This window comes from Triticum aestivum, chromosome 1B, assembly GCF_018294505.1.
Source record: "Triticum aestivum cultivar Chinese Spring chromosome 1B, IWGSC CS RefSeq v2.1, whole genome shotgun sequence".
Lineage (NCBI taxonomy): Eukaryota > Viridiplantae > Streptophyta > Magnoliopsida > Poales > Poaceae > Triticum > Triticum aestivum.
Genome location: NC_057795.1, coordinates 135,234,481 through 135,257,530, shown reverse-complemented (window position 1 = coordinate 135,257,530; position 23,050 = coordinate 135,234,481). Strand labels below are relative to the sequence as shown.

General features: G+C 45.5%; 1 long non-coding RNA gene across 1 annotated transcript; it reads left to right on the top strand.

Moving 5' to 3' along the window:
• Window positions 1-8,182: 8,182 nt before the first annotated feature.
• Window positions 8,183-9,201, top strand: LOC123111976 (uncharacterized). The gene is made up of 2 exons (XR_006454973.1): window positions 8,183-8,334; window positions 8,439-9,201. It is a non-coding gene; the product is annotated as an uncharacterized lncRNA (long non-coding RNA).
• Window positions 9,202-23,050: the final 13,849 nt, after the last annotated feature.

The following is a 23,050-nucleotide window of genomic DNA, read 5'->3' as shown; positions in this document are numbered from 1 at the left end:
TCCAGGAAGTAGGGGTCCTCGAACCCGGGGGGTTGCTTGAAATAAACCAACTCATTAATACGACCATTAAGAAAAGCACTTTTCACATCCATTTGTTGCAACTTAAAGTTGTGATGGGAAGCATAGGCAATCAACAAACGTATGGATTCAAGACGAGCAACGGGAGCAAAGGTTTCACCGTAGTCGATACCCTCGACTTGGGAGTAGCCTTGTGCTACCAATCTTGCCTTGTTGCGAACGATGTTCCCATGAGCATCTTACTTGTTCTTGAAGATCCACTTGGTTCCAATGACATTGTGGTCCCCCGATGGCCTTGGCACCAATCTCCATACTTTGTTGTACTCGAAGTTGTTGAGTTCTTCATGCATGGCATTGAGCCAATCGGAGTCTTCGAGCGCCTCATAGACCTTTTGGGGTTCAACACAAGAGACAAATGCGTGATGTTCACAATAGTTTGCTAATTGTCTACGAGTGCTTACCCCCTTTCTTAGGCTTCCAACCAAAATTTCCATGAGATGGCCTTGGGTGGTGAGCTTGGAAGCAATCTTCATGGCACGGCGCTCTAATTCCTCCTCGGATGTGGAGGGAGGAGGGTTGACTTGATCATCTTGAGCGCCGTCTTGAGCTTGTTTGATCTTGAGCTGCTCTTGAGCTTGAGTTGCTCTTGATCTTGAACTTGCTCGAGGGGGAGAACTTGACCTTGGGCATCATTTAGAGGTTCACCACCATCTTGAGGTTGATCTTGCCCTTGGTCTTGTTCACAAGATTGAGGGCCTTCACTTTGTTCTTCGGAAGCGTGTGGGTCTTGATGAGGTGATGGCTCTACTTGAGTAGAGCATTGTCCTTCTCCTTCGGCCACAAGGGGTTCCTCAATGGGTAGGATTTGACCAATACCCATTCTTCTTATGGCTTGGGGAGGAATTTCATCACCTACATCACAAGTACCACTTTGCTCCACTTGGGAGCCGTTATTTTCGTCAAACTCCACGTTACACGTCTCCTCAATGAGTCCGGTGGACTTGTTGAGGACACGGTAAGCATGAGAGTTTGTAGCATAACCAACAAATATGCCCTCATGAGCTCTAGCCTCAAATTTAGACAAACGAACACCTTTCTTGAGAATGAAACACTTACAACCGAACACCCGGAAGTACTTGAGGTTGGGCTTGTTGCCGGTGAGAATCTCATAAGGAGTCTTGTTCAAGCCTTTGCGAAGATAGAGCCGATTGGATGCATGACATGCGGTGTTGATGGCTTCGGCCCAAAAGTTGTACGGAGACTTGAACTCCGTCATCATGGTCCTTGCCGCATCCATCAACGTCCGTTCTTCCTCTCCGCAACACCATTTTGTTGAGGGGTATATGGTGCCGAATATTGATGCTTGATCCCCTCATCACTAAGAAACTCATCCAAGGTGTAGTTCTTGAACTCGGTGCCGTTGTCACTTCTTATTGTCAAGATCTTTGCATCATGTTGACATTGAGCTTCATTTGCAAAATCGATGACAGTTTGTTGAGTCTCACTCTTCCTCTTGAAGAAGTATATCCAAGTGTATCTTGAATAATCATCCACAATCACCAAGCAATACTTTCTCCCTCCAAGACTATCAAAAGATGGAGGCCCGAAGAGATCCATGTGAAGGAGCTCCAAGGGTCTCTTCGAGTAGATGATGGTTGAAGGAGGGTGAGCCTTTTCATGAAGCTTTCCTTCGATACAAGCACTGCAAGCACGATCTTTGGCAAAACTAACATTTGTTAGTCCACGAACATGGTCCCCCTTGAGAAGACTTTGCAAAGATCTCATATTGACGTGGGCTAAACGGCGATGCCAAAGCCATCCCACGTCAACTTTAGCCATTAGGCATGTCGCGGTCTTAGTGGGTCGCTCCGAAAAGTTAATCACATAGAGACCGTTCTCGACATGCCCAACAAAGGCTACTTTAAGAGTCTTGCTCCACAAGAGGGCCACGGTATCAATATCAAAGAATGTAGCAAAGCCCATGAGTGCAAGTTGACGAACGGAAAGTAAATTGAATGCAAGGGACTCAACAAGCATGACTTTCTCGATCGTTAGATCATGAGAAATGACAACCTTGCCGAGACCCAATACCTTAGAATGTGATGCATCACCCCACTCGACATTGGTGGGCATAGATGGAATCTCTTGCACGTCCACCACCAAGTCCTTGCTCCCGGTCATATGATTTGTTGCTCCACTATCGAGCAACCATGATCCCCCACCGGAAGCAAACACCTACACGAGATCAATGCTTGGTTTTAGGTACCCATTTAGTAATGGGTCCTTTGATGTTAGTAACAAGGGTCTTGGGAACCCAAATAGACCATTCAATGTACTCATAAGAAGAACCAACAAATCTAGCATAAACATGTCCATCACTAGCACGGCACAACACATATGACGGGTTAAAGTCGCCGGCTTTGTTTGAGGAAATGCTTTTGCCCTTTTGGACATCAACTCCCTTCACTTTCTCCTTCTTCTTCTTAGGAGCACCCTCTCCCTCTTTCACAAACGTTTGTTTGAGAGGAGGAGGACGATTGGTCTTGTTGTTCTTCTTCTTCTTGCTCTTGGACTTGGGTGCAAACCCAATTCCTTCTTTGGCCACAACTTCCTTTTGATTGCTCAAAAGGTCGTTGAGGTTCTTCTCACCTTGAATGCAAGTCACAAGGCCTTTCTCAAGTTGATCCTTCAACTTGGCATTTTCCTCCACAAGATGCACATGCTCACAACATGGGTTAGTAGCACATGCATTATCAATTAATACCATATGAGGAAAGGTGGCCTTTTCCTTGATTAGCTTAACTTGGAGTTGAGCATGAGACTCTTTGAGGTAGCATGAGTACCCTTCAAGACCTTGTGGGCCTTGTCAAGTATCTCAAACTCCTCTTTGAGTCTAGCATGATCAACCCCAAGTTTAGCCTTCTCGGAGGTTAGCACACGAGACACGACAAGAGCATGATCAAGATCTTTCTTTAACTTAGCATGGTCATCATTGTGTGACTCCTCAAGAGTCAAACGATGCACACGCTCTTCCTCAAGAGCATTAGAGAGATCCGATATCTCATCGGCATAGTCACGACTATGACCTTCCATCTTGGAGATGGTTTCTTCGTGAGCCTCGATCATGTCATTGGCCTCACCAAGTTGTTCCAAGAGAGCAACAAAGTGCTTCTTGGACTTTCCCTTGAGCTTACTCATAAAAGACTCAAATTCATTCACTTCCTCATTAGACTCAACATGTTCATCAATGCAATCCTCCAAGGAGGGATTAGTAATGATGGTGGTTGTGATGTTGGGGGTTACCTTGTTTGAAGCTTTAGCCATGAGGCATCTGGCGGTGATGTTTTCGTTGGGTGATTCGAAGAGAGACACCCGAGGAGTAGTAGCAATGGCAACGGATGCCATGGCCGTTGCTTCTTCATTTTCATCATCATCGTCATCCTCTTGGTATTCTTCTTGAACCACCAACCCACGAGTGGGAGTCTTCTTGGCGAAGTTGTTCTTGTTGGGGAAGGACTTAGCTTTGTCTTTTCGGATGAACTTGCCACCGTTGTCTTCCCGCTTCTCGTAAGGACAATCCGCAACGAAATGGCTCACATTGCCACAGTTGAAGCAAGTTCTAACTCGTTGCTTGCCCTTGACGCCACTTGAGTTGTTCTTGTTGAAGTTGGGTCTTGAGCTCTTCTTGCTCAAAATTGTCTTGAAGCAAGGGCCATGTGCTCATGGTAGTCAAACTTGGTGTCTTCGGGGTTGCTTTCCTCATCTTCCACTTCTTCCTCTTCTTCCATAGTAACCTTGGCCTTCAAAGCAAGGTTAGGCTTCTTTGCTCTTTGAGAACGGAGCACCGCATTGTCGGCGGTCTTGTCCAAGATGCTCATTGCAACGAACTCATCCAACACTTCACTTGAGGTCATGGAGTGGAAGTCCGGTCGTTGACGAATGACGGAGGACATGGCCTTGTTGTAGGGCATCATGGCCTTGAGGAACTTCCGCTTGATCCAATTGTCATCCGTGTCCTTGCTTCCATGATCTCGAAGTGCGACCGCGAGTTTGGTCACTCTTCGAAAGAGCTCACGAGGTTCTTCATCTTCTTTCATTGCAAACTCATCGGCTTCATCTTGCACCACTTCATAGTTGGAGCGTTGAATGCTAGCACTTCCACGATAGAGACCCTCGACACATTTCCATGCTTCTTTAGCCATGACATGGGGTCGAAGATGAGGGAGATCTTCGGGAAGGATTGCATCTTGGATGATGAAGAGAGCACTCTCATTGAATTGATTGTCCACGGCTTCTCGAGGGGTGAAGTTGCTTGGGTCATGAGGATAAAAACCTTCTTCAATGATTCTCCAAAGGTTAGTGTTCACATGTTTTCAAATGACGCTTAAAGCGATAGACCCAAGAATCAAAATCTTCATGTTTCTCATATTTAGGTGGAGGACCGGCATGATTCAAATGAGTGGAGGGGATTGGCCCTCCATAAACCGGGGGTTCCACATGGGCAAAGATGCCGGTACCATTTCTACCACTAATAGAAGGACTCTTATCAATGTTAGCTCCCCCCTTGTCGGAGGGAGCATCTGTCACCTTGTTGGTGGGATCACCCACTTTCATCGGCGAGGTAGATTGTTTCAGTCCTTTTAGGAATTCCTTAAACATGTCCTTGACCTCGGTCGTCATGGAGGTTTTCAATGTTTCCAAAGCAACATTGAATTCCTCACGTGAGATCGAGTTACCCCCATCTCCCGTAGATGAGATCGGATTCGCACCGGAGTGCTCTCCCACCTCATCTACGACATCAACCATACTCTTTGGACGGTAAAGTCCTTAAAAAGAGATGAGGCTCTGATACCAATTTAAAGGATCGATATGGTTGACTAGAGGGGGGGGGGGTGAATAGGCAACTACCAATTTTTAAGCTTTTCTTTACCAAATTAAACTTTGCAACAAAATAGGTTGTCTAGATGTGCAACCAAGTGAGCAACCTATATGATGCAATAACAACTAGCACACAAGCAAGCAAAGGATGTAAAACAAGTAGGCTTGCAAAAGTAAAGGCACGAAATAACCAAGAGTGGAGCCGGTGGAGACGAGGATGTGTTACCGGAGTTCCTTCCTTTTAAGGGGAAGTACGTCTTCGTTAGAGCGGTGTGGATGCACAATGCTCCCCAAGAAGCCACTAGGGCCACCGTATTCTCCTCACGCCCTCACACAATGCGAGATGCCATGATTCCACTATTGGTGCCCTTGAAGGCGGCGACCGAACCTTGACAAGCAAGGTTGGGGCAATCTCCACAACAATCGGAGGCTCCCAACAACAACAACAACACCACGAAGCTTCACCACAATGGAGTATGGCTTTGAGGTGACCTCAACCGTCTAGGGTGCTCAACACCCAAGAGTAACAAGATCCGCAAGGGATAAGTGGGGGGAATCAAATTTCTCTTGGTGGAAGTGTAGATCTGGGCCTTCTCCACCAACCCCGAGCAAATCAACAAGTTTGATTGGCTAGGGAGAGAGATCGGGCAAAAATGGAGCTTTGAGCAACAATGGAGCTTTGGGGAAAAGAGGTAGGTCAACTTGGAGGAAGAAGACACCTTTATATAGTGGGGGAACAAATCCAACCGTTACCCCACTGAGCAGCCCCGCACAGAGCAGTACTACCGCTAGGGAAGGGCGGTACTACCGCTGAGAGCGGTACTACCGCTCCCTACCTAGCGGTACTACCGTGCTGGCGAGGAATTCAGGCCACTGGCCCCAGAGCGGTACTACCGCGGGAGTAGGAGCGGTACTACCGCTCGGAGCGGTACTACCGCTTCTACTACCGCTTCTAGTGCCGCAAAACCCGACACGAGAAAACACAGTCTCGAATCGAGGCGGCAGTAGCGCGGTACAGCTGCGCTACTACGGCCGAAGCCCGCGAGCGGTACTACCGCTCTGCGGAGCGGTACTACCGCTGAGCGCGGTACTACTGCTTCGTGGAGCGGTACTACCACTGGAAGGCTTCGGCAATACTACCATTGTAGACCGCGGTACTACCGCTGGCACAGGGCAAAGCAGGTACGGGAGAGAAGTTGCAGCTCCAAAGATGCGAAAGGAAGACGACGGGTGTGATAGGGATGTGTACGTGTTGATTCCACCCTAGTCTTACCAAAGCGGATCCCTTCTTAATAGTACGGTGACTCCTACGAAACTAGTCCACCAACAACGAAACGAAGGAGCTACACCGTCTTGAATAAAACACCGAGGGGAGGAAATCGTCTCGTGCCAATGGATGATTCTCTGAAAGAACTTAACGCACACGATTAGTCCGCAAAAGCATTGTCATCAATCACCAAAACCACTAGGGGATAAATATGCCCTTACATTGGGGCTATCTCCACAACTTAATTGGAGGCTCCCAATGACACCACGAAGCTTCACCACAATGGACTATGGCTCCGAGGTGACCTCAACCGTCTAGGGTGCTCAAACACCCAAGAGTAACAAGATCCGCTAAGGATTAGTGGGGGAATCAAATTTCTCTTGGTGGAAGTGTAGATCGGGGCCTTCTCAACCTATCCCGAACAAATCAACAAGTTTGATTGGCTAGGGAGAGAGATCGGGCGAAAAAGAAGCTTGGAGCAACAATGGAGCTTTTTGGGAAAGAGGTAGGTCAACTTTGGGGAAGAAGACCTCTTTATATAGTGGGGGGAACAATCCAACCGTTACCCCCCAAGCAGCCACGCACAGAGTGGTACTACCGCTTGGGCAGGGCAGTACTACCGCGGAGCCAGCGGTACTACCGTTCCCTCCCAGCGGTACTGCCGCACACACGAGGATAGCAAGGACCTGGACCCAGAGCGGTACTACCGCTTGGAGCGGTACTACCGCCACTACTGCCGCTACTAGTACGGCACAACCCGACACAAAAAACGGAGGTCTCGAGTCGAGGCGGTAGTAGCCCGGAACCTCTACGGTACTACGGCCGAAGGCAGCAAGCGGTACTACCGCTTGGGGAGCGGTACTACCGCTTGACGTGCTTCGGCGGTACTACCTCTAAGGACCGCGGTACTACCGCTGGGATAGGACAGGGCAGACAAGGAGAGGAAAGAGAGCTCCAATGGCGTGGAAAGGAACAGCGGGTGTGATACGGATGTGTACGTGTTGATTCCACCCTAGCCTTACTAAAACGGATCCCCTCTTGATAGTACGTTAAGTCCACCAACAGAGAAACGAAGGAGCTACACCCTCTTGAATAAAAACACCGAGGGGAGGGAATCGTCTCGTGCCAAAGGATGAATCTCTGGAAAACTCAACGCACACGATTAGTCCGTAAAAGCATTGTCATCAATCACCAAAACACCTTGGGGATAAATATGCCCTTACAAGTTGCAAGTCCATTCTCGACTCGTAAACGGGCCTAATCTTTTTGTCCCAATTGCAAGTTTACCCTTGACTCGCAACTGAAGACCGACTTTTATTTTGTCTCAGTTGCAAGTCAACACTCGACTCGCAACTAGGACCCAGTATTATTCTCTCTTAGTTGCAAATCCACTCTCGACTCGCAAGCTGAATCCGATTTTTTTTGTCCCGGTTGCAAGTGCATCTTTGACTCGCAACTAGGGCCCGACCTTTTTTTTCAGTTGCAAGTCCACCATCGACTCGTAACTGACGCTAATCTTTTTTCTCACTCGACTCACAATTAGGGCTATTTTTTTTCATATTCCCGCAAAAAAATTAATTTCATGAAAATTTCCTTATACACAATTTGTTTTTGAATTCCTTAACATTTTTTAAAATTCGTGAACAATTTTTAGAATTAAAAAAAGTCATATTTGTGAAAAATATTTAATTTATGAACATTAAATTTACACTTTTTTAGTTCGATGTACATTTTTATGTTTTACGAATATTTTAAATTTTTTATGATTTTTTTGTTTAGTGAACATTTTGTTAATTTATGAATATTTTCTATCTACAAGCATTATTTTTAGCTATGATATGACCCGGGTCTGGCTCGTTCAAAAGTCCCGGCATACAAATACGGAAACGATAACGCCCGAACGTCAGATTTTTGACGATTCGGGCCGAACCCGTTTTCTAACGTCGGATTATTTGCACCTATCTTAAAGCAGAAAAGATAGACACGTCAGCCAGAAAATTCGTTCGGTGAAACAGGCACTCGGCCCGAACGTATCCCGTCCTCCCTCTTGCGAGTCATCTTCTCCCCCGCGCCGCTCTTTTCCCACTCCACTCCTTTCTCCCACGCATCGCTGCAGGCCCCTCCCGATCGGGCCAGAGCCGCCGCGCCCGTGCACTTCCGGCGAGGATCCGGTGAGACGAGCCCGCAGACCCTCGCGCCTCTTTCCTCTCCTGCTCCCTCTCATTCCTTCCTCCTCCTCTATTTCCCTCTCTCAGATCTCGTCTTCTCTGTACAGGAAGCATGACGAGAGGTCCATTTCCCCGCGCATGCGGCTCAGGTATCCCCAGCGCCGCCCATCTTCGAACGGATCCGGCGGCCGCGTCCTCTGTACCGCCTCGCATCCGACCAAGCGAGGGTCGCGGAGAGCACGGGGGGAGGGGGGGGGGGGGGGGGGGGGGGGGTCGTGGCAGAGGTAATAGCGGCCGGGGCGGCGAGGGTCGCGGAGCCGAGAAAGCCGGAGGCGACCTCGTCGGGCCGACATGGGGCGACCATGCCGCCGCGTTCCACATGCTGGAGATGGTGGCAACCATACCGCCGTGTTCCTCAGGCTGCTGGTCGCCAAAGCAACGGTACCTGTTGCTCCCTCCCTCCATCACACACCTACTGACTGAATTTTCTACAGATGTTCAATTTTTTGTTGTTGTCCCGTTGAACTAGCTTGTTTAAGTTGCCATCATGTAGTTGAGGGAGGAGAGACCATTGCAAACTACATGATGCTTGATGCGGAAATTTTAGTTTAAGTTGCCATTGTGAATTTTATTTTAAGTTGCCATGGCAAATTTATTGTAAAGAGAATGCCAATTTTAATTTAAATATGATGGCAAATTTTACATGTCTAGAACATAACAAAATTTATTATGTAGCATCTTTAAATATACTTGTGAAGCCATGACAATTTTTAATTTATTTCGATGGCAGAAGTACTACATTTTCTGTAACACATGGCAACTTTTGTAAAATTGGTGGTCTGATCACATAGCAAATTTGAGAGGGAATTATATTGTGTAGAGTTTTCCACGGCAAATTTTCCATTCTTTTGTAGGGAATAAACGTTTACTTGTTTTTTTTTTGTTATTTGTTGTCATTTTCTCAAAAGTTGCCATGTCTCAACATTTTTCATCTCTCAAAATTTGCCATGGAAAAATTCTTTAATTAAGATGTTCAAAAACATGGCAAACTTGCCATGGCAAGTTAACATGTTAAAAACATGAAAACCTGCCATGACAAATTTCTCAAAACTTGCCATGTCTCAACATTTTTTCATCTCTCAAAATTTGCCATGGCAATTTTCTTTAATTAAGATGTTCAAAAAATGGCAAACTTGCCATGGCAAGTTAAGATGTTAAAAAACATGGCAAACTTGCCATGTCTAAACATTTTTCCATCTCTTAAAATTTGCCATTGCAATTTTTAATTAAAATGTTCAAAAAATGGCAAACTTGCCATGTCTCAACATTTTTCCACCTCTAAAAAATTTCCATGGCAATTTTCTTTAATTAATACGTTCAAAAACATGGCAAACTTGCCATGGCAAGTTAAGATGTTAAAAAACATTTTTCACCGCACCGTCGCCATGATGGCAAATATTGTATTGTAAACTTCATTTTTTTTTGCCATCTTGTATCTATATGTATGTAAACTTCATGGCAACTTTTTCGTAGTGTAAACTTCGTAGTGATGGCATTTTTTTGTGGTGTAAAGAAGCAAATTGCCATGACTTTCTTCCTTTTTTTGTGCCATTTAAAAAAACATAAACTTGAGCATGGCAATTTTTTTCCATATAATGGCAAAAGATCATGTCAATTTTTGTGGTGCAAACGACCAGTGTTTATTAGTCACACATAAAAAACTGGGCTTTTACTAGTCGTAACTTAACCTGGGCTTTATTCTTCGTTTTCTTCTTTACAGGAAAGAGGCCTGTAGGGCCTGGTGGGTGGGGCGTTCGGGCTGGGGTGTTTTCCTCCCTAACGAGTGGGTTCGGTCGATCTCCAATCCGGTAGCGAACGAGTCGTTCGGCCTGGGGGTCTCCCAGCCCGAACGTTCGGTAGTTATTGACGTCCTACAAATAGAGGGCTAAGCCGAATGGTACGAGTCGGGTTTGGGCTACTCCAGCCTAACAAGGAGTTGGCCACCTGCTTCATGTTACTTTTTTTTTTCTTTTACGTGCTTCGTGTATCCACGGGCAATTTAATGGATTGGCGGTAGAGGGTTTTGTATGTTTGGGATAGTTTCTCATCTGGCTGGAGTGAGTAAGCCGGGACAAACAAAGAGGATCAAGAGAAACAAACAAACAAATAAAAGGAACCATAAACAGTGTTGATGTCATATTTAGATGTGAGGTATTATCTCACATCTAGATGAGATATAGTCATATCCTTATTTGATTTGAATAAAGTGTGCCACAAGTTTTTTAAGAAAAACAAGCTTTCAAGGAACCTGGGAAGTGGGAACTAATTAGGCCTGATCTCCGAGACTTGTAAAACGTGGATGCCACGAACTCGAACTCTCTACTATCGATCGATCGATGGATCGCCTATATAACAACACGTAGGTACCCGGTCCCTGCGATCCGTCCAAGTTGGAGATAAAGAACGAATTCTCCGTGTACGTACGTCGGGACGTAGCTAGCTAGTCATTAGTCATACACAAAATAAAAAAATTTGGACGTTTTCTGGCTATGTACCTGGCACATAATCCGTTCGAAAGGCTTCAAGCTCATCTCTAGAAGACAGTAAAGTAACACTAGTAGCCTCTGCGCACCAGGTACATCAAGCTCATCTCTAGAAGACTTTAATGTCATAACCATCACAAAGCTCGAGCCAAGATGAGGCTTGAAGCCTTTCGAACGGATTACTACTAGTGTTAGTCATACCACAATAATTCAAAATTTGGACTTTTCCTGGCTATGTTCAAGAATCTTATGTGCCTTCAAGGTTATCTCCGGTGTCAGTTTTGCTGTGAAATGGGATTATGGTATTGCTGCTGGAAAAAATGTCGGTGGTATTATTACCTGCGATATGTGGCTCATACGAATACATGTATCAATAAGTGGAAAATTTATCTCAAAAAAAAGGTGGAAATTTTTAAAGAAGGCGGAGAATCAACAATGGATATGGGTTATTTGCTGTTTGATATTGAATTCCAAAGTACATGAAAATCTGTTTACCAACTGTACGCTCTAAAGTACTCAAAATTGTACTCCCTCCGTCTGAAAAAACTTGTCCCAAACTTGTCCTTCAAATGGATGTTTAGTGCTAGATACGTCCATTCGAGGGACAAACTTTTTTGGACGGAGGGAGTAGTCATTTGTTCATTCCATGTTTGAATTCTTTTCTGAATCATGTAGGCGCGAATATGTGGTGTGTTGGAGCACATGAGCAAAGACGAATGGTCACTAAAACCTAGGCAATCCGTATTTATTGGACACCCTTGGCTTTTGGGTCAAATTTTAATCATAGATTTGACTAACAAATATAAGTTCTTCAGGTTCAAAGAGGTTTTCAATAATACTATTATTGTGTTATTTACTTATTTTTGGTAGTTGAATCAATGGTCAAAGTTTGACCCATATTGTTGGTTCATGTTCGAAAGAGGTTTTCAATGGTACTATTATTGTGGTATCTAACTTATTTTTTGGTAGTTAAATCAAAGGTCCAAATTTTACCCAAAATACAAGGGGGACTAATGAACCCGGACTACCTGACGATGATCAAGGTCGGTTCTTTATTCAAATTTAAACTAGGATGGCTACTACTTACATTTTTTCGAGACAAGGCTACTCCCTCTGTCCGGAATTACTTGTCATCAAAATGGACGAAAATGGATGTATCTAAAACTAAAATACATCTAGATACATCTATTTCAATGATAAGTATTTCCGGACAGAGGGAGTACTACTTACTAGGCATGGCGACTTGCATGACACGCCGATCCAGGACCAAAGCTCCGCGGCTTGGCCCATGTTGACAGTGACAACGTTCCTGGATCGCCAAGGCTTGCTACATAATACCAACACAAATAAAAAAATGTAGATGACATTGCCAATGGAGACTCAAGTCCACTAAGGCACTAACCATGAGCAACTTGTTAGGTGAGATCAAATATTGGCTAGTGCTTTTTTTTTTTTTTTTTTTTTTTTGCGGGTGAAATATTGGCTAGTGCTTGGCTGGGTTACCATGTTTACTTGCCTTTCCGATAATTTTAGTAGAGAACAAAAAGTGCAAGGGCATGAATGAGACACATCCTAAATAAGGGCCCGATGTATCTACCTCTAAATTTGCCATAAAAGTATATTTTGCAAAGGCAGAATAGTCATTGAACACCTTGCTACCAAGGTTGGCGGAGTGCAGATGTGACAGTATTGTCGAGATATCGCTGCTTGTTGTTGCTCAGGTGAAGCGCGGTGAGGGCCGAAAGCCCCACGTCGAGATTGTCGAGTGTGTCGGCGAGGCCTAGACCCCGGAGCTTGAGCTATTCGACATGGCTGTTGCAAGACATGAAAATCTAGGGGCAAAGCTCCACGGGCTTGGCCACCTTGACAACGCACCCTCATCACCGAGGCTCATTATAGCACCTTTGATAGCACTACCCCATGATAGCACCTTTGATAGCACCTACATTTTTGGTACATGGGAGCATGCGCTCCTGGTTTTTAAAATGTGTTTTAAACATATTTTGAAATGTCAAAAAATTCCAAACAAAAATTTGGTGCGTACATCTCGATATTATACATGCTCACAAAGTCATTTTACGAAAAACCGACAACTTATGTGTCACATGTGAAAAAGACAGAATTCGGCGTTAAAAAATGCTTTTCACAAGACATCCTTTTGTCTTTTTTACACAAGCCACAAAAAATGTCGGTTTTCTCCGAAACTTGACGTGCACACATATAATGTCGAGATGTATGCGCTAAATTTTTGTTTTGGAATTTTTTCACACTTTTTTTTGAAACGGAGGCAAAAGAATTGCCTCAGCGATTAATTAAGAAGAAGAGAATTGCCCGGTTAATGTACGGAAAACCGGGTGAAAACCGATACAATCAGACCATAATTGGGTTACTCACCAATCATGACCCCACAAGCACTCGTGCAACCCGCCAAACCTTACTAACACGCAATAACTCCTCACGCTTGTACACCACAATTTTGAACCCGACAAGAACATCCCAACAAAAGATAGTGGACCACACCGAAACCACATATGACGACCCAAACCATGAGGATGAGCCGATGGACCGGGAATCATCCATTAAGCAGCTGCGGGCGCGGCGCCACTCTTTTTGCCTTTGCACCTTGGTGGCTTCTCCTTCACTATACCAGACCGAGGGCAATCACTCGCCTTCTTGTATTTGCCCTTGAATGTCGTTCCCGTCAGGAGGCAAGCAATCGCCCTTCCAGTTCCAGGGCTAACAGTCTCCACGCTAGCGAGCAAGTCACAAAGCTCTTTTGCAAAGAGAGCATTGGAATTATCCGTCGGCGGGGGTGGAATGGGTGCAGAAGCCACATGTGAGTGCGCAGCCGAGTTCACCTCACTTGACTCACATGTCAAGGTTGAATCATGTCCCTCACACGTGGTTGCTTGCGTGTCCACCATCATATGCTCCACTGATAGAGGCGAATCAGAGCTCGCACATAACACTTGAAGCTCGGGCATCACCTGCAGCACCGGAGGCACAACCACGGGAATGGTCTCGCCCTCAACGGTAGACATCACAGTGGGCAAGGCAGACGGCGATGATGAGTTGTCCATAGCTCTAGGGGAGAAACAACCATAGAGCTCCCCAACTCTGTTCTCCACTGAGCCACCAACATCAACCTCACTAGGAGGATGTGGCGCAGGAGCGGATTGCAACACAGACGGCACAAGAGAGAGCTTTCCCAGAGCAGCCTCTGCTCGCTCCAGAAAGCTCCCAACGTGCACCAGGAGTTCAGCCTGGGCAGCTAGAGTGGACTGGAGCAACACATCAGATGGGGTTGCCGACTCAGCGTGAGCGGAAACGACTGATGCCCAGGACCTGTGGTGAAGCACCTCGGAGGGGAGCTGGGATACCATCGGACCATCATAAGGAGTTGGAGCTCGGTAATGCTCGGTGTCGAGGCGAGACCGTGGCAGCATGGCAAGGCATGCAAGTGAGCTGAATGGACGCCAAGCATTGCGACACCCACGCGCCAAGTGGCCGTTCTCCAAACAGCGGCAGCACCTCAAGGGATCTGTGCAATCAGCGGCTCGATGACCAGGAGCAAGACATCTGCAACACCTACCAAAGAGCCAAGCCGGAATGGGACGAGGGGGTAATGCCGGAGTTGGCGACTCCAGACGGCGCCGGCCACGCCGAGGCAGCACATCTTGCCATCCTCCAGTCGCCTCCCTCTCGGGCATCACACACTGATCAGCACGCTGAGCTGCTGGGACAGAGCTTTTGGCAGCCGATGGCGTCAATGGGGCCAACTCCTCCTCTTCCTCATCGTCAACATCCTCGTCACCAAGGGAAGCCCAGGACACATGCCGCCCCATGTCTAAGTCGGCCGGGGACGCGTCGGCGGGCGCTGTCGGGGACGAGTCGAAGATGAGCGCTGCTGGAGACGAAGCGGGAGCGGAGGGCTCTGTCGAAGCCGAAGATGTCGTCTCCTCCTCCCCGAGGAGCGTACGGGCCACCCTTCGCCCTTGGACGGCTGGGTCGGCGCGGCGGGAGGCGGGCGGCCGCGACGAGAGCTGATGCGGGAGCTGGAGCGGGAGCTGGAGCGGGAGGCGGCAGGTAGCCGGCGCTCAGCACGGCAGGAGTGGTCGCCGCCGTCGCGACCGACGTGGATGCGGGCCGAGGTCGTGGGTCGGGGCGGCGAGAGGCGAGGGCGGTCGCGGGGACTGGAGCAGCGGGCGGCGAGGAGCCGGCGGTCGGCACGGCCGGAGTGGCCGCCGCCGTCGCGGCCGACGCAGGCGCGGGTCGAGATCGTGGATGAGCATCCATGGCGTCACCCCGCGAGGAGAAGCACGTAGGCTGCAAGAGGGCGTCGAGATGATGCCGGATCTGGACCGGGCAGGTGCAAGGGAGGCCGGAGAAGAGAGATCAGGGCGGCGGCGCCGCCGGCGCAGGCAGGCTCGCGAGAGCCATGTCCGCTCGTACTACAGCATATTTTTTCACACTTTGAAATATTTTTTCCGCGTGCAGGAGCGTGCTCCCAGAAGCACCAACGGATTTCCGCTACATTTCTAGTATTTCTTACATTTGAGTACATTAACACTAGTAAATGTGTACGCGCAATCGACTTTGATATTTAGGAGAATTTTTATTGCGAGAAGAAAGAAAACTAATTGCACGTTGATATTAGGTAAAATATCAACGATAATTCATCCTGGAGCGCGGGCTCAGCTGCTCCCAGTCAGCAAAAAATTCAAAAAAAAATACTAGAAAAATTCAAAAAATTCCAATTTTTTTTGTGTGGTAGATAATTAGATGCGCAAGGTCCGCTGCAAAAATCAACTCGTTTGGACATTTGAGTAGGTCTCGGCAAAAAAGACAAATCGGATCAAAACAGTTCATAAACAGTAAACCTTTTTAGAGACCCCGATTTTGTCTTTTTTGCACAGACTTGCTCAAATGTCCAAACGAGTTGATTTTTGCAACGAACCTCACGCATCTAATTATCTATCGCACAAAAAAATGGAATTTTTTGAATTTGTTTTGATTTTTTCCGTGAGCGGGGGTCCAGTTGAGCCCGGGTGCAGATTCGCCGCACTCAAATATCAATTACAAGTTAATTCTGTGGATAGTGTAGACCAGTGGGGAATCTTGGAAGAAAATAAAAGAGAGGCTCAAAGTTTTTTTTTACGGGCAGGGCTCAAAGTTAATAGTGTGAAACTTTTCTAGAATATTTTCCTGACTGTTTAGCAGAGAAGCCAAAATCTCATAATCACGTAGTCGAAATGAGCTCGTACTTTCCCAGAATACTACTGGACACAGGTAGTACTTGCTGTAATTTTTGGGGATCTTTTTGAAAAATATCAAATATTTGACATTTGTAGCAAAATAGCTCTCATTAATTTTTTTTGACCCAACACCGTAGAACAAAATGTTCTACGGTAAATCAATTAAAGCAAAATATAGTACAAATATGTTACAAATTCCAAAGGAATAAAGGCTATAGGCTATCCAATGACTGCTCTAGGAATGGAACCCATGATTACATATTATGATCTATCCACTGTGAAAAACGAACTACAAACTTTTGCTTGATCTTATGTCGAAGTAGCTTTAGATCATTCTTGAGGTGGTATCTCCAAGACTGAATTGAATGTGGAAGTGCTCTGAACACTAAATTATTTCTCTGAATCCAAATGTTCCAACAACCCAAAATAAGGATTTCAACAGCAAATTGTTTTGGAAGGAGCTGTGTGGCCAAGATGGTGTCCTCATAAACTGAAGTTCCTCTACTTCTGTTTGGAATCAGAGAGTTGCAACAGTCTTGCGCAAAACTACAATCCCACAATAAATGCATATGAGTTTCTTCTGCCTGCTGATTACAGTTAGGGCAAAAGGTATCATCAAGGTGCATGCCCTTTCGTAGAAGAAGAGCCCTGGTGTTGATTCGACAGTGAGCTACCAACCAAAAAAAGATTTTATGCTTTAGCCTGCTAGAGCTATCCCAAATGAGACTGAAAATAGGATGTTCCTCATGATTTTCCAGAAGCAGATTATAAATATGAATTGAAGAGGGTCTGCCAGAAGCACCAATGATGTTCCACCTATCTTTAACTTGTGGGTCTAAAGTTGGAGCCAAAGAGGGGAGCTGGTTGAATTCTTCAAATGCTTCTACGGAGAGAGGTAAATGGAACTGATCAATCCAATTTTCCTCCTGAAAGAAACTTAGTACCGATTGATCCTCATGAAGAGCAAAGGAGTGAAGGTGAGGGAGCAAAGATTGGAGCTGCTGTTCCAACCAAGTATCTGACCAGCAGAGAATAGATTGTCCTGATCCAATGGAGCATTTGCTGATTTGTTTGAATCTCTCCAGGAGAGCAATATGGGATTTCCACCAGAAAGAGCCTTCAACTTTTCTTCTTGGCAGTTCAGAGTGATAATATTTCTCCCAGATCAAATTAATCCAAGGCATATCCTCCTTATTGAGAAATTTAAGCAGATTTTTCATTAGTAGTGCCTTGTTGTGAAGAGAGATATCAAGAATTCCAAGTCCTCCTTGCTTTTTTGGCCTACAAACCTTGGACCAAGCAATAAGTGCAGTTCCTCTATCCTCCATACCAAATTTCCTCCAAAGGAAATTTCTCAAGTACTTGTTGATTTGCTGTAGCACACCAACTGGGAGAGCTAGAGAGCTCATGAAGAAAATTGGCAGAGATGCAAAAACTGATTTTATAAGCAAAAGCCTGCCATCATAAGATAACATAGTGGAGCAGCCAGAAAGCCTTCTTTCAATTCTTTGCATCATTGGGTTAAAATCTTCAATTTTTGGTTTTGTTGTGCCAAGAGGAAGACCTAAATAGGTGAAAGGGAAATGATCTTGCTGGCAGCCCAAAACATTAAGCAGAGAGTTGAGCTGTGTGATTGGTACATTTATAGGCACCAAGAAGGATTTCTCATAATTCACTCTCAGACCTGTGAAAGCAGAGTATGAAGGAGGAGATTTTTGACTTGCTCAATTTGTCTCATATCAGCTGGCAGGACTAAGATGGTATCATTAGCAAACTGAATCACTGGGAAGTCAGGGCAAGCTTGACTAACAATAGGAGGAAGAATCAGATGATTTTGCATAGCTTCATTGAGGGTGGATTGGAGTAGGTCAGCTGCCAACACAAATAGCAAAGGAGAGATAGGGTCTCCTTGTCTGACCCCTTGATTGCAATGAAAGAATTTTCCTGGCACCCCATTGAGCAACACTGAAGAAGTACCAGAGGAAAGGAGCATGGAGATCCAATTCATCCATCTATCTCCAAAACCTCTGGCTTTAAGAATTGCAAGAATTGCTTGATGGTTCAGAAGATCAAAAGCCTTTTCAAAGTCTAGCTTGAGGAGAACAATAGGCAATTTAGACTGCTGACACTGATGCAAGTACTCATAAGCCCACCCTAGACAGTCATTAATGGTTCTGCTCTTAATAAATTCATACCGATTGACATGAACCAATTTGAGAATAACTGTCTGAAGTCTATTGGCCAGCAACTTGGTAATGATCTTGATGGAGCAATTGAGGAGGGAAATTGGTCTGAAGTCATTTGCTTTGGCAGGATTGTCTTTTTTGGGAATGAGAGTGATGAAGGAAGCATTGATACTTTGCAGAGAAATATTTCCATGGTAGAAATCATTAATCAGCCTGTAGAAATCTTCAGCAATGATGCTCCAACAAGCTTTAATGAAATCATCATTGAATCCATCAGGATCAGGTGCTTTATCAGAAGGAAGATCCTTGACCACAGAGTCGATTTCCTATTTTGAGAAAGGAGCATCTAAATCCTCTAAACCTTCAACTCTGTGAATAAGTCTTATTAGATTAAGATGGTCAGACATCTCGCTTGAATTACCCAATCTTTTTTTGAAAGCTGACCAAAGAACTGCAGCCTTAGCATGGTGCTCAGTTACTTCAACCCCCTGATCATTAATAAGAGATTGAATGAAGTTATGTCTGTATTTAATGGTAGCCTTAGCCTGAAAGAATTTTGAATTCTCATCTCCAAACTTCACCCATCTAATTGTTGCTCTCTGCCTCCAGTAAATGCTTTGAAAGGACAACAACATCAAGAGATGCTCTTTCAAGATATCTCTGCCATTTTGCTCCATAACTGAGAGCAATCTAAACTCCTCAAAATAATCCCACATCAAGATTACACTATTTGTGGCCTGAATGCTGAGTGCAAGGTTGGAAATGCTCTTACTCCAAATTTTTAGACTTTTCCTAAGCCTTTTAAACTTTGCAGTAATGAGTTTGGCACTATTATTGGCCTGAATGGGTTGGTGCCAGCTGGACTTTACTACTTCTTGAAAATCTGGAAGTTGAAGCCAAAAATTCTCAAACCTGAATACTTTAGCTTTAGGGATAGAAGTACCAATTTGGATCACAAATGGGCAATGGTCAGAAATAGGCTTGGCCAAGGGAAAGGACAAGGTATTTGGATAATGAGAGGACCAGTTTTCAGATGTGAATACCCAATCAATTTTTTCTAACAGAGGGGCTTGCTGCATGTTACTCCAAGTAAAACTTCTTCCCTTCAAAGGAATTTCTACCAAGGCTAATTGACTGATTGCAGCATTGAAATCCATCATATTATTTATATTTCCAGCACCATCATTTCAATTGGAAGGATATCTAATATAATTAAAATCCCCAGAAATTATCCAGTTTGTTTCAACAGGCATCTGAATGTTTTTGAACCAATCCAGAAATAAATGTCTCCCTTCCTCATCACAGGGACCATAAATATTAGTCAAGATCCAAGATTCTCCTGTGTGGACTGAAATAAACCTCATTGAAAGAGAGAAATCATTTTTAAACAAACATTCTCCTTGAAACATAGCATCATTCCAAGCCAGAAGCAGACCCCCAGATGCCCCTATAGAGGGTGAGAATTCAAATTTATTAATTCTTTTTGGGGCAAATTTTCTCAAATAAGAGATGTCAAAAACCTCTCTCTTGGTTTCTTGCAGACAAATAACTGAGCACTGTGATTCCTCAATTTTATTAGAAATTGCAAGCCACTTATCACTGGAGTTTATACCTCTCACATTCCAGTTTAAAATATTCCAGGAATTCTTAAAATAGGCCATAAAATCAGACTAAAACAGGCCCACAGATTGAAGATTCTCAGAAAAGTCCAGGGAATAGAGAGGGAATTCATTACAATAAAGATGAACTGTAATTTCAGGAGGAAGGACCATAAACAAAAGGACCTATTTTGATCCAAAAGAAGGGCAACTACAGATACTCCCCACAGTGCCTCCCAAGACTTCAGTCCTTCCATGCTGATGGCTTCCCCCCTCTTTTAACTTTCTTCTGCAAGAGGATTTCTTCAGAGCAAGCCTTAGGGTCCACCTTGCAGTAGGAAGAGTTCAGATTCTTAATTATTTTTGAATTGCAGACAGGAGGCTTAGCAGAACAAGCCAAACAACTGCTATCATGACATGTTTTCTTCCTATATCCCTTGTTTAAATGTTGCAGTCTCTCACTTCTTCTTACCTCAGATTCCACAATAGGCATCCTGTCCTTCCTTTTACCCTTGACAGCAGCAGGACTGCAGAAGCTGACCACCTCAGCAGGTAAAGGTTGCATCTCCTCCAAGCTAGGAGCCTGCAACTGAGAGCAAGAAGGAGCCACAGTTACAGGGCAAGAAGGAGGAATGAAGAAGGCTAGATGTTGAGATTTCTGAAACTCTTCACAAATAATAGACCACATAGGAGACAACAAGAACATCTTGGCCCACTCAAATTTATCAGGGGTTAAAAGAGCATAACAAATGAAATCCACCTAGTCATAAGGTACCTGAACTTCAGTGAGGCCTTCAGCACTAACAGAGAAATGCTTCTCCCAGGCAGATAAACAAGCCACAGTCTGACTGCCAGAATCTGCAACAGAGTCATCAATAGGTAAATATTTCCCTTTGATAGAAAACCCTGGTGGTGCTGAAGAATGAGAGGTAGAAGAGCTAGTAACAACCCTACATTCAGAATCAGGCTTGGAAGAACCATCAGAAGAACAGTCCAAGATTTCAATTTCCTCATCAACAAAAGAGCTCTGGTCATCTTCCCTAAGCTGAGCTGCCAAAATTTCTGCAGGAGAAGCTAACTGAATAACTGGGTCCTCTCCTTCAGCAAGATTTAAGTTAAACAAGGAGCCATCCTCCTCATCCGGGAACAAGTTGTCCTCCAACTGATTGATCTCCAAAGGAGCATTCACCTGAGCTTCAATGATTGCAGCTAAAGGAGGCAGTTCTCGATTTAAATCAAGTTCAGCATTGAAAGCTGGCTCCATTGCTGGCAGAATAGGATAGAACTCCAGAGGAGCAGCAATGACAGGCAGAGTAGGTTCAGGATGAATCTGGGGAAAGTTCAGCTGCTCCACTAGCATGGGCCCAAGGGCCAACTTGAGGTCAGGGAGATCCACATGGACCTGGCCCAAAATATTTAAAAAACCATTTCCCTCCAAGAAAGGTTGAGCATTGGCCTCTTGCATATCAATCTCCACCCCATTTGATCCCACAGAAATAGTGAGATCACTATGAATGTCCATATCAGGGAGATCCACTTGCAACTGTTCTTTGAAAGGCTGAAACAGATCAGCTAGCTCCACAAATTCTCCCTCTTCAATTTCCTGATCAATGAGGTCATCATCTTTAGCAGGCATTGCCCAGTGCCCCCATCCAGGGAGATCTTCATCCTCATCTTCATGCTCCTCATCAGCTGCCTGAATCTGCATTGCCTGCTGATGGAAATTTTGGGGGTCTCCTCCCATGATATCTTGAGCTTGGTGCTGTTGGATGTGCCCAACAAAGAGATTAAGTTGGTTGGGGTGAAAGAAATTGTTGACTGGCTGTGGATGAGGATTTCCATCCACAGGAACAGGGTCTTCATCTGGAGGTCCAGCACCCAGCAGATCTTGTTGGAGAATAATCACAGGCACAGACCAGGACTCTGCCTTTGGATCATCAGATTCTCCAACCACAATACTAACAGGAACATCTCTTAAGTTTTCAACCATAATCTTAACCATGAGAGCAACCCTGGTACTTCTGGCTTTGTCCCAGAGCAATAATTTGCCAAAACTCCTTACTGCATCCGCCAGCTCATGCATCTCTCGTTTATCAAAAGGAAATCCAACTAACAGAGCCCAAATATCCCTGTCAAGATGCAAGCTTCTCTAGTTGATGCCTTGGTTATGCCTCTGAAAGATGATATGCACATCTCCATGGACATGCGGGCTTTGCAGAACCAGAGCATCACGATCGAAAGGGGAGTTCAATCTGACATAAGCTTGTCCGAAAGGGCATTGACAAATCTCTTGAAACCCTAGATTCTTAACTTGTGTAATGAACTCACCAATGATTTGACGAACATTTGGGAAGTGAACCTGCAGGTTGGGCATTGGCACAATGGTGGTGATTGCCCAGTCTTCATGGCGCGGTAGAGAAGGGCTCGAGATAACCCTGACTCTCGCCGGTCTTCCTTCCACCTAGATTGCCTGATGATGCGGAGGAAGAAAAGGGGTCGGATCGAATGGGAAGTTGACCATGGCGCGCGGAATCAACTCTCCGCCCTGCTCTGAAGAAAGCAAGAGCCTGCTAACTGTGAGTGGGGGCGGCGGAGGCAGAGACGAAGAGCGAGCAGGGAGCGACTCGGTAGCAGGAGGACTGGTTGGTGAGAGTCTGGAAGGAGCTTGATTGCCGATATTCTCCAAAACAGGCCTCGATTGTTGCCCCTGAATCGCACCATTAACGGGTGCAACAGAGGTAGGAGCAGATACTGAGGCAGTCAATTGATTTGACAATGTGAGAGAGCGGAAGGCCGAACGACAGTCACTGGAAATGTGGCCCCACCTTTTGCAATTATGACACCGGATTTTATTTTTGCAGCCCGCGCGCTTGTGGCCCGAGAGCAGACAACAGACACAGAAGAGCTTTGGTTGGGCCACACCATCAAAATGGGCCGCACCAGATCCCGCAGAAGCCCTTGGGCCAGTTTGAATTTCCTGATTTGCCGCCTCATTATTGCCCGCTGCTGGAAATTGAAGACGATCAAAGACCGTAGTAAATGCTACCGAAGATTGAGCGGGGCGAGATCGCCGGGCCTGAGCAGGAACTGAAGATTGCTGGAAAAATCTCGGCGCTCGGACTGCATCAGCAAAAGAA